At 32.2% G+C, this 11,624-nt stretch overlaps 2 long non-coding RNA genes across 2 annotated transcripts; both read left to right on the top strand.

Moving 5' to 3' along the window:
• The first annotated feature begins 1,695 nt into the window (after positions 1-1,695).
• LOC120207318 lies at positions 1,696-2,970 on the top strand. Its single transcript, XR_005524187.1, has 3 exons — positions 1,696-1,760; positions 1,867-1,978; positions 2,927-2,970. It is a non-coding gene; the product is annotated as an uncharacterized LOC120207318 (long non-coding RNA).
• Positions 2,971-5,520: 2,550 nt separating this feature from the next.
• On the top strand, positions 5,521-5,965 carry LOC120207290. The gene is made up of 3 exons (XR_005524184.1): positions 5,521-5,605; positions 5,684-5,796; positions 5,874-5,965. It is a non-coding gene; the product is annotated as an uncharacterized LOC120207290 (long non-coding RNA).
• The last annotated feature ends 5,659 nt before the right edge of the window (positions 5,966-11,624 follow it).

Here is an 11,624-nt window from a genome sequence, read left to right as displayed (position 1 = left end):
GATAAAATATTAATGGTGGGGCTTTTGTAGATTCAAAGTACTATAGGACAAAATTACAATTCCCCCTTCCTTTTAATATGTTTTTCTTTCAAAACCCACTCGCGGCGCACACCACACACCATGTTCATCTTCTCCGATCACCCAAATCTATTAGGTAGAAACAAATTTTCTTTTCTTCATTCTATAATTGTAAACAATGACGTAACTACAACAATTATGGAACGATACATCATAAGTTACGAAATATAGCTTGCTGAATTCTAGTTTGATCAACATTCTTCCATGTTATCAAAGGCTCCAAAGATATAAAGTCCCTCGTCCAACCCTGCCAAATGTCTACGAGTCTTGGAATGATCAAAATTTATGGTTTTTAAATTTGGTGGCAAATGTGTACATTATTAAAAATAAGTGACCATTTCGATAGTTTACCCATAAATTTAATATAAAATAAAAAAATTAAGAGATAAATTAATTATTATATCATTTGTGTTAGGTTTTTTTATCATAAGATTATGAATGCATTAATTTTAAGTGAGGTGAATAATTTATCCTAAAAATTTACACAATTAGACGATTAAAAAAAATCTAAAATAACATTACAAGACCTGCGGTCCGTGCAAAAATAAGTAGTAGCACATAAATTTTTCGTACAGCTAGTGGTAAGTTTAAAAAAAACTCTGGGTATCATTCAAAATATATTACTATATTGCATCATTTGCATGCAATTGAGAGCCGCGCGAATCGCTTCTGCCTCTGCGCAGACAAACGAAAATAACAACCTCTCCATTAACAAAAGCTCTGTTTCTTCATTTCTCCTCTCTCTTTTTAATTATCCTCTTCTATTACTTTTTTTTAAAGACACCGAAGAACGCTATGTTCTACTCCAGAGAGCTCCTTGCTCGCAAAGCTTCCCTGGGCCAAATATGGTGATCTTTTCATCTTTTTTTTTTTGTGAAATAAAGTATTTCGCTGAAAAAATGAACAATAAGCTCTCTCTCTCTCTCTCTCTCTCTGTTTGGATTTCTCGTATATGTGATCTGGAGTAATCTGTATTTGGGGTTTTGTTTTCTTTAGGTTACTTGGTACTAGGCAAGCAAAGCTCGATCGAAGGAAAGCTAACAAGCTCGACATTGCTCGACTCTGGTTTCTATTTTCCTTTTCGGTCACTTCAATTTCTTTCCGTTAACTTATTTTTCTTTTTAATTTATATTTGAAGTAATTTTAACAGTGAAGAGATCCTAAATCCTCCAGTTCCCATGGCTCTTCGACTCTCTAGCATCCTCATGGGTAAATCAACTTAATACAAGATTTGTTTTCTCAATTTTCCATCATTATCCTATCCTTTCTAGATCAAGTTTTTGCTATTATTTTCTAATTTTCTCGTTATGCTCTTTAGGTGGGATTGTGATTCTTTATGAGAAAAAAGTGATGTTTCTTCATGGTAAATTAATTTTCGACCCTTTATTTTTTGTAAGTTTAGTATTTATTGTTCTACTTTCTGCCGGGATTTTAATGCTTCTCTGTCTTCTCTTGACAGATGATGCTAATCGGTTTCTGGTAATTTCCTTTCCTTTCTGTTTTAATTTTATTCTTAAATGAGCGTATTCGATTCTGTTGATTCAACTGTATAGATATTTCAAAAAGGGAACAAGAAAAACGGTTTGATTTTTCTTGTGGGGGTGTTTTGAGGTTGAAATAAGGAACGCATGGAAGGTAATGGAAGAGCGAACTCTACTCCCGAAGGGAAAATCAAAAGCCAAGTAAAATCTGTTTTATATATGTGCCATTCCTTCTATAAAAAATAAATAAATATTGAATAGATGGGATTTTTGGGTTATTCTGTCTACTTGTCTCCCTTGAGTGCAGGAGAAAATCCATTACGCTACCTGAAAATGAAGAAACCTCCATGGGGTTCACTAATGCTGTAGAACCTGAAGAAGAAATCTCTATGGGGTTTAAGCAAAACAATCTTAATATGGTAAAGTTTTTTTTATATAAACTCTCCACCTTCCTCCTTATTCTTCATGGTAAGAGCATTTTATTTGACATTTTGATGGCAGTGATCAAAACGAATTTGCCATAAATGTGTGCTTTCAGCCTTGTGGTTTGCCCAGTTTATTATATGGTGGTTAACTATTATTTCTCCTCCCTTATATTTAAAATGAATTCACTGCTGTTTTCTTTTGAAATGAAGTTGCAAATTGGCTGTTAGGATCTTCAAATCGAAGATACAGTTCAGTATTCTTTTTCATTAATTTTATTCCATATCATCCACCTAAACAAATTCACTTGTTAATTGCAAAGCAATACTTATAAACTGTGGTATTAGTTATATATTATAAAATAATGAATTCGAACACAATAAAGAGGAGCCTACCCCTTGAAAGCATGGCTAAATAAGCTTGCCATAATTCATGGGGGCTTTAACAGGACTCTGTTTCCAAGATTTTACTGGGCCTGATAACTCGTTTTCCGGTTGGGTTGGCTTGGCTTTGGTGAAGCTTAAAACAAGAGTGGAGTGCAGACTTTTCCAATCCAGACGGAGCTTACAATTTTGTCCTATAGATTCGCAATGCAATACTGATAATAAGTGTGGACATTTTCCCGTTTTCTGAAGCTCATTTCTCACATTTTGTTCTTCATGTTGATTTCTTCCTTTTTGGGCACAGTGATGAGCCATGCATCAATTGTTTTTCCAATTTTGCAGTATATGTATATCATTTTATTAAATTGGTCCGGTAATCTATCCTCTCTTTTTTATCATTTGGTAAAAATACCATTCTGATGACTACCAGCCATGTCAGGCGTTCAAATCTTTAATTAGATTGCAAATGAATAGAACTTTTCTATACAAAGTAGTTGTATTAAAATTCCTTTGAAATTCTATTTTGGACTCTAATCTTTTGTCACCTTTACTGATATACAGCAACTTAACCAAGTCGATGAATACGACATTACCAGCGATCCCATTGAGGATAATATTTCCAATGACCACCATCAAGGTTTTCTTTCATACCTGAACTTTTACAGTATTTGGTAGTTTTGAACATGTACATCAATCTCATAATGTTTATCATAACAAAATGCTGTACACCAATCTGACTTTCTTCTTTACAGCTAATGACAATGACATCACCTTACCTGATTTATTTCAGCCTAGAACCAGTACTCATGAACTTTTTGAAAGGTAAATTTAAAAGCTTGGTTCCATGCATTGCTGGTAAAGGTTTTAGTTAATAATTCATTAGAGCGTTTGTGGACTGAATAATTGCTTAATATGTCTAACAACTGTGACAGATTTGAAGGTGACGAGGGAACAAAAGTAAACTTCACTTTAGATGAGCATATTGAGATGCCACCTACTCCTATTCTTTCCCCAGCCCAGCAAGTTGAGCCTCAAGGAGGTTAGAGTCTTACAATAGTTTTACATATTCAAGACTACTGCAACTCACGTTTTGTAAGCGTTTAGTTTTTTATATTTGTAAGGAAATAATTTGAGAAATATGGAAAAGATAATGAAGCTTCAGTTAAAGTTTTAAATCAATTCAAGCAGAACTGAACAATCTTTCCAAGTGAACATTTCCATTTAATTTGGCACATTAAAGTTTTCTGAGCATTTGTTGTCAATTAGACAAGAATACTGGAACTCAAGTTTTGTATGCTTTTATGCTTTATATTCTGAAGGCAACAAACATTTGAAATATGAAAAAGATAGTGAAGCTTTCGGTTAAAGTTTTCTGAGCATTTGTTGTCATAGGTAACTGTTGTTAAACATGAATTGGGAGTTAAAATGAAGTCTCCATAATATAAGCCTACAATTTGGCTTTTGTCTTATTAACCCATAGGAAAGTGGAAAAAGAAAATAGAAAGAAACAATGAACGAGAATGAGCTTGATATTCATGCTATTTTACTGCAGCCGGAGGAAGCCAAGAGCAGTTTCGAGAGAACGAGTTAGGTCAACAACTTAAAAGAAACAAAGAAGCCAGAGTATGCATTAATGATTTTTTTCTAACAGTTATTTGAAAAATCAGATTAAAATACAAACTTTTCTGATCTTAATCTCCTTGAGAAAGTAGGATCAACAGAGGCAGGAGCCAGGAAAACGAAAAACAAGAAAGCCTAAAGGAATTATTACGGATGAGGAGCAAACTGTTATTTCTAATTATGTTTACCATTCCTGGCTTGAGGAAACTTCAGATATTGCATCAAGAACTCGAAGGAAGAAAAGGGTATGCCTTGAATATTTGCAATTTATCTAGTTCATATTGAGCATGATAATGGTGTATGATTATCTTGCACACCGATTTACTTGTTAGCCACTAAACTTACGCAGTAGGTGAATATTTGGTACGCATTATTCTAAAGAAAACATCAGAAGATTTCATGGAGGAAACAAATTCTATCCAAACAAAACAATCATTTCAATCATAAATGATCAAACATAAGGTTTATTTGCTATAAATTTTGCAGGGGGGCGCAAAAGTTCTGTCTTCTTTGAAGATAGCAAAGCTCATGGAACTCCCATCTATGGTGCTAATGGATGATATGTTTGTGAAAGGAAACCAAGAAATCCCGTACCCAGAACCACTTTTGGACCTGTGGAAGAAAAGCATTCAACCTCACCATGACTCACCTTCTGGTTAGAATTTCACTTATTCTTGCTTTTTTAAGTTTTTGAGGAAATAATGCAGGGAAGTTAATTCATCTTATATGTGCGCAGTGAGAACCTTACGACAGCAACCACAACGTCATGAACCATCTTCTACGGAGAGAGTACATTCTGATCATCAAATGGATTATGTAAGTCTTGCGACTCTTCCTTAGTTTGCCACCTTGAAATGCATATGTTTACCCTATGTCTGACTGATTTTGGAACGCAAAGCCTTTTGAAGATCTTCGCAGTGGAGTAGGTTCCCCATCTGATGTAGCTGCAGTAGAATTACAGATGAGTAAGAAAACTAAAAGGACACCAGTGGAATTTAATCACTTTGTTCCGTCAGGAAATTCTGGTATGAAAAATCTCTCGTTTACATGTTTTATCTCTTCTGTTTGGAGACTTAATGTGGTATCAATTAAGCTTGGTATACATTTTGCAGGAGATGCAGTAAGATCCCATGGTAGCTCAGTATCCGGAGATGGAATCCCCTCGGGAAACTTAGAAGTAAATACAGAAAGGTAAGTAAAGATTCATCTGCCATAATAAATCAGAAGGCAGAATAAACTTGTATCCATGAAATCAGCAATATGCCTAAGACCTTGTTACAGGGTTGCGTCCAAGAAGAAGAACGTGCGATCAACATCGCGAAACAATAGTGGTCTTGACACAGTGCATGAGGAAGCATTCCGTGAAGCTGATACCGATTACAAGTTAACAAGGCCAGGAAGGAAAAACTTGGCATCTGATCCAGGTAATTAAGTGGTCAGCTTCTATTTTGGCCATAATAGTCACTGTAATTGGTGCATCATCCAATATGGTGATTAACAAATAACAACCCCATTACTTTTTTTTTTGTTTTTCTCAGATTTCAAGGTGGTAACTCAACTTACAAGGGAAACTCCTGCGAATGATCCTCCTCCGGACATAATGACTGAGAACATCAAGATGTATGTTGTGTATATGTTGATCGTTTATATAAATTTGAAGTCCAAAATTAACTTTGAGGGGTCGTAAATTGGATGCAGGCATATGAAAATACATTTTGAAGCGCCAGGAGCTCCGAAAGTAGAATCCCTACAGAACTTGGCAGCAGGGTTGAGCAGAAAAGGAGCAGCTCAGCTCTTCTATCAGACATGTGGTATGCAAATGCAAATACAAATCCCTGTATCTCGAATTGCCTTATTTGTATGAAGTAATGATGAAATTTGTTTGCAGTTCTTGCTTCTCAAGGTTTCTTGAAGGTGAAACAAGGGGTGCCTTTTGGAGACATTTCCATCTCGAAAGGACCAAAGATGTGAGGCAGGTAGTTTTAAGGATGGATTATTAGTTATCTTCTGCTTTTAATTTTAATTTTGTACAAGCTCCTTCTTTATGCTACAACTTGCAGATTTTACTCCTGACTCTGTTGTTTGGATTATTAGCTTCTATAATCCCTTACTAGACGTTGAATCTATATATGTTTTTATCCTCTCTTTCCCTTCTGTTTGCCATAATTTATATTCGATTGGTGAAGTAAATTATAATAATTATGTGATTTTAAAAATCAATGTCAAGGCTGCAGTAGAAGAAAAAGGAGGCTTAGAGGAATGATAAACTTTAAAAAAAAAACCAAAAAAAATCGATAAGTCAGTTGTAGGAAGTAAATTCAGTAATAAGTTTTTAAGGTAGTCTTATAAGAAAAAGCGTTTTGTGTTTGGACTAGAATTCTGAAAATGGGCTCTGTCTAAGCCTAAATTGCCTCTCTATTCTTTCACGCCAAACCAAATAAATGTTAATTTCAGTAACAAAACAATTAGGGATGTAAAAAACTAACCCGACCTGCAAAAATGACTGAAATCGACTTGAGTCAAATTTTTTATGACCCGAGGTGGTGGTAATCTAAAACTGATTCGAGTTTGAACTGGTATTGACCTGAACCCGAGTTGGACCCGAACTGAGAACGACCTGAACCTGATAATGTGATAACTTAATCCGACTTGCACCCGACCTGATATGAGCCTAAACCCGAGATTAACCCTGTAAATAACTAATATTACCCGACCTGTTATCAACTTGACCTGTAATAGACATGATCTGTAATTGACTCAACCTGTAAATGATCCGACCTATTATTAAATTGAACTGATATTTACTTAACTTATAAGTTACAAATGATGAAGTTGTGAGATTTTAAATTTATAATAAATTATGATAATTAATATGATTACTTTTTCAAAGTTAAAACAAATTGTTAGTCATGATAATTTTTTGACAATTAAATAAATTATGATAATTAATATGATTACTCTTTAAAAGTTAATATAAATGAGTAGTTATGATAATTAAATTAATAAATTTATTTTCTACATTAATTATAATCAGTAAATTAATTTCATTAAAAAAATTATTTATTGAACAATATTTTATTAGAAAATATAAAATTAATTTATACATTTGTAAGTTGAATTTATTTATATGTAATAATTAATTAATAATTTAACTTAAAATTTTAAAATATGTATAAAAGATTAGTTTACTTGAGATTGAAAATTTTAAATTTTAAAATTTTAATCATCAATTTAAAATAATATATATATATATATATTGTTAATTTTAAAATATATATTGCTTATTTTAAATTGATGAGTTGTGGGAGAACTTTTTAAAGAAAGATTGTTTTTGAGGGAAATTTTGATTATTTGGAAATTTAGAAGAGGGAATTGCCAAATTTTGACAAATTGATTTTTTTTGCCAAAATTTAGGAGAGGAAAAAATTATTTTTTGAGAATTTAGAAGAGGAAAGAGGGAAATTTTGATTTTTTATTTTGAATTTAGAAAAGGGAAGAGGGAAATTTTATTTTTTAACAAATGTTAGTGACTTTTTTAATTTCCAATAGATTTTTTGGGTTGATTAGAAATGCGGTCATCTAACAATTAGTGGTTTTTTATTTTATAATTTGGTTTTTAATTTCTTTCATTTTAGTCATGGTCTAGTTATAAATATTTTCTTGAATTTTCAATTCAATGCAATTTAGTACTGTATACATTCTAATTACTTTTAATTTTCTCTTCTTTCTTTAATGTGCACAATTATTAAATGTGAATATTAATTTTAGAATCTTTTATTTTAGTCACTTATGTTTAATGATATATATATATATACATCATACATATATACATATATATACTTATATATTATACTTTATACTTATATATATTATATACATACTGATATGATTTCGATTATGAGTTTCGAGTCATATATATGATTGTCCGATCGTGATTCTAGTAAGAGATTGAATTGTTTGCTTTGAACAAAAGATTATGGAAGTTGTAGTTTGGATGGAATGAAAGTATGGCGAAGGTATGGATGGTAATGGCGTGGAATGTGTAAGATGGATTGAAAAGAAAACGAATTGTGACCATCTAACTATATGTAGTTAGGAACCATCAATATAAAGAGATAGAATCGAAGTGAAGCAGATAGAACGTGACCCACTAGCTATAGATGAGCTAGGAACCAACGCTATAATAAAAGGAAATGGATGAAGACTACAAGACTATCTTGAAGCCGATAAAGTTCTACAAGAGAACAAGAATGAACGCAACCTCTCAAAGATGTTTTATATATTCAAATGTGTGTCTACAAATGATCCCAAAGGTGCATATTTATAGTATTTCTAAGAAGCTTATGAAAATACTAAAACGATGAAAACATTCTCATCAATTTAGCAATAAAATGCACTTGAATGCTTTGTCTTCTTATCTTCAAGTTTGGTTGAATATTCTAGATCATTTTGGGGATGAATCTAGACAATTTGAAGTTTAATTTGGCCTTAATTTCGTCCAAGGGTGTAAGACTCTTGCTATTTCATGTTGAAAGTTGTATTAATAAGTGAATTAAATCACCCTTCATTGCATGCTCCCTTGAAGAATATGAACAACCCTTGACTTTAGATGATAACAATCAGCTTTGAATGCCTTGAATGTGTGAATTAAGATTCCTTCAATGGCTTGTCACTTGACTGAAGTTGAAAAGACTCTCCCTTGTCTCAAACTCATCCAAATCATCCATGCATAAAATTCCCGTAACAAAATTCCAGCCTCCACTGTCTTCAATAAATTGATCATATCCCAAGCTCCCGATATCGGATTAAGGTGATTCAAAAGGCGTTGGAAAGATAAGAGATAGAGGAATAATTCCCAATTGATTTATGGAACCAAAAACGTCTGTATAGTATCCATTATTGGAAGGCATTCTGACTGACATTCTTGCATCTGATGAAACCATTCAACTTCTCTCATGTACCTAGACACAGAGGTGAACTTTATTCAATCTTTAATTGAAAACATGCATGAAACAATTAAGAGTTAGTTTAATAAATGAACCAACTTTATTAAATAAACTAGATGCATGAATGAAGTAGCTTACTAAAGGATCTAAAGGCATAAATGAACTACTTCCCTAAATGAACTAGATGATTTCAATGCAATTCATGCTTAAATGAACAACACACTTATTAAATGAAATGAATGTTACACAAACTTCAAATTCTCATGAAAATTCATGCATAAGCAACGTAAAGTGTTCCTCCTTTGTTATTCCTCCTTCATCATGTCTCAAGCTTGATGTAAACATACTCTCCATGGCTGCTTGAAACTCCTTAGCCCTTGCTCGTGTGATGTGTAACACCCATAACCCGTATAATTATACCTATACAGATTATAGATGTCACCCGTATTTACTAAAACCATTTCAAAATTTATTAGCGATTTAAAATTTATTTCCTTGAAATGGTAAATGATATTATAGAAGTTTCATATCATATAAATCATGTTTTGTTGTAACCAATTTAATTCAAAATATTTTTATTTATGAATAGTGAATAGTACCCGAACAGTGAACAGTGGGGGAATCGATTCCCTGTAGCAGGGGAATCGGTACCCCTTTAACAATCTGGAAATTTTGTTTAAAACGTGGTTACTGTTCATGCTACAGTAACTGCTACAGTAATTTCCGAAAATTACATATTAACTTATAAAAACTTAACATTTTCTCACTATAAAAATTCTATTTTTGTTTCCAACTATATTCAACAAAATAAATTGAATATTATTAATTACATGCCACTATCTATTTCAAAATTTCACAATAGGATGTCTTACTGATATTGAAATATACTCCCCGATGCTCGATGTCACTTTGAACTCTTTATTCCATTACAGGCTTTTTACCTACGCGTGAAGATCATCACACGCTAAGTATAAACTTAGTGAGGTAATTAAAACATTTAACAGTGCAATACAATTCTTGCATGATTTTCAATATCAAAAATCAAATTTCCACAAAATCATTTTACTAACATATCCAATATTTTACCATGATCAAAATAATATAAAATCTCTTACCATTTATCCCATAAGCTCGTAAGCTTATTTTACCAAAATACTTACCATTTAAATTCCATAAGCTCGCAAGCTTATTTTTCCTATATACTTGTCATTATTCCGTAAGCTCATAAGCTTATTTGCATGGTTACCATTTATTAACCAATAAAACATAATCCATAGCCAATAGCCCAATATTAAACCTTGAGGACCTTGGGTATTCGAGTAATATTTGCACCGTAGTGCTACACATAAGGTCGTGCCCACCATAAACACCGAAGTGTATTACACATAAGGTTGTGCCCACCATATACACCGAAGTGTATTATAAAACTGCAGTTGCTATACTCTATGGCAAATAGTCTATTTTATTCGATCCATCCATGGCAAAGTATATTATCAAATTTAACATTGGGCAGTTCATACCCGAAAACATTCATGGTAAAATATCACATTTTTTTTCATGATCAATACATTTTAATTTCACACTCTGACATCTCAATGTCAATTTATAAAAAATGATATAAAATCATGCCGATATAAACAAGGTCGACTTATCGCAAGTCTTCCTTATGATGTATAAAACATCCATGTATAATTTCATGCATGTATTGCACTCACCTTGATACTTTATATCTTTCAAAATATTTGTGCCTCAGTATTGTCCACAATATACCCTTTTTATACTTGACTTGCTTCAATTGCAAATCAACCATGATCTGTATAAATCACAAATTTATAATAATACATATGTTAGTATTTTACTAACATAAATACATTCCACCATATCTTCATACTATATTTGAAATTCATCATCTATCAAAATATTCAACTCTTAATAATTCCTTATAACATTGGAACCAACTTTTCCAATTTACCCAAAATGGTCTTCACCATTTTACCACTTAAATTCTTAATACCAATAATTCCAACATTGAAATTATTTCCATTCAAATGCTTTTACAAGAACATAATTACATTTAAGTTCCCCAACTATGCAATTGTTGTACTTAAATTACCAATCATTTCAATCTTCCCAAAATAATCAATTTCACATCTAACACTCATTTCAATTCTCAAACCACAATTTCCAGCATAGTACATCAATTAAACAATACTTACACAACAACCCATTAATTTTCCAGAATTCAGACAACTCGCACTACCCTTAAGGAATCATTATTCTGTATTGATATAGACACTGGAATTCAATTCCGTTTCTTCCGTTAAAAACTAGACTCGAATATGAATCTATCCATATAAAGAAATCCTTGTAATTCATTCTTTACAATTTATGGTGAATTTTCAAAGTTCACCAACAGAATCTGTTTTGTACAGAATTCTGTTGTCCGACTTTTCTGACCTTTCCTCAGTTAAAAATTCATATATATTTGTATACAACTTGAAATTGATCCCCGTTTGTTTTAAACAAAACTAGATCCATATATGAACACAATATAAAAATAACCTCCAAATTGTTTTTATATATTTTCTGGTGAATTTTCGAACCTACTGCTAGAATCAAAATCCAAACTGTTTTCTTTAACTTCATCCTTAGGTTCTTCATCAATTCTTACAACCTCAAAATCATCAATAATC

This window comes from Hibiscus syriacus, unplaced genomic scaffold (assembly GCF_006381635.1).
Source record: "Hibiscus syriacus cultivar Baekdansim isolate YM2019G1 unplaced genomic scaffold, ASM638163v2 tig00014444_pilon, whole genome shotgun sequence".
Taxonomy (NCBI): domain Eukaryota; kingdom Viridiplantae; phylum Streptophyta; class Magnoliopsida; order Malvales; family Malvaceae; genus Hibiscus; species Hibiscus syriacus.
Note: the sequence above shows the minus strand (reverse complement) of the source record. Positions and strands in the feature narration are given on the sequence as shown.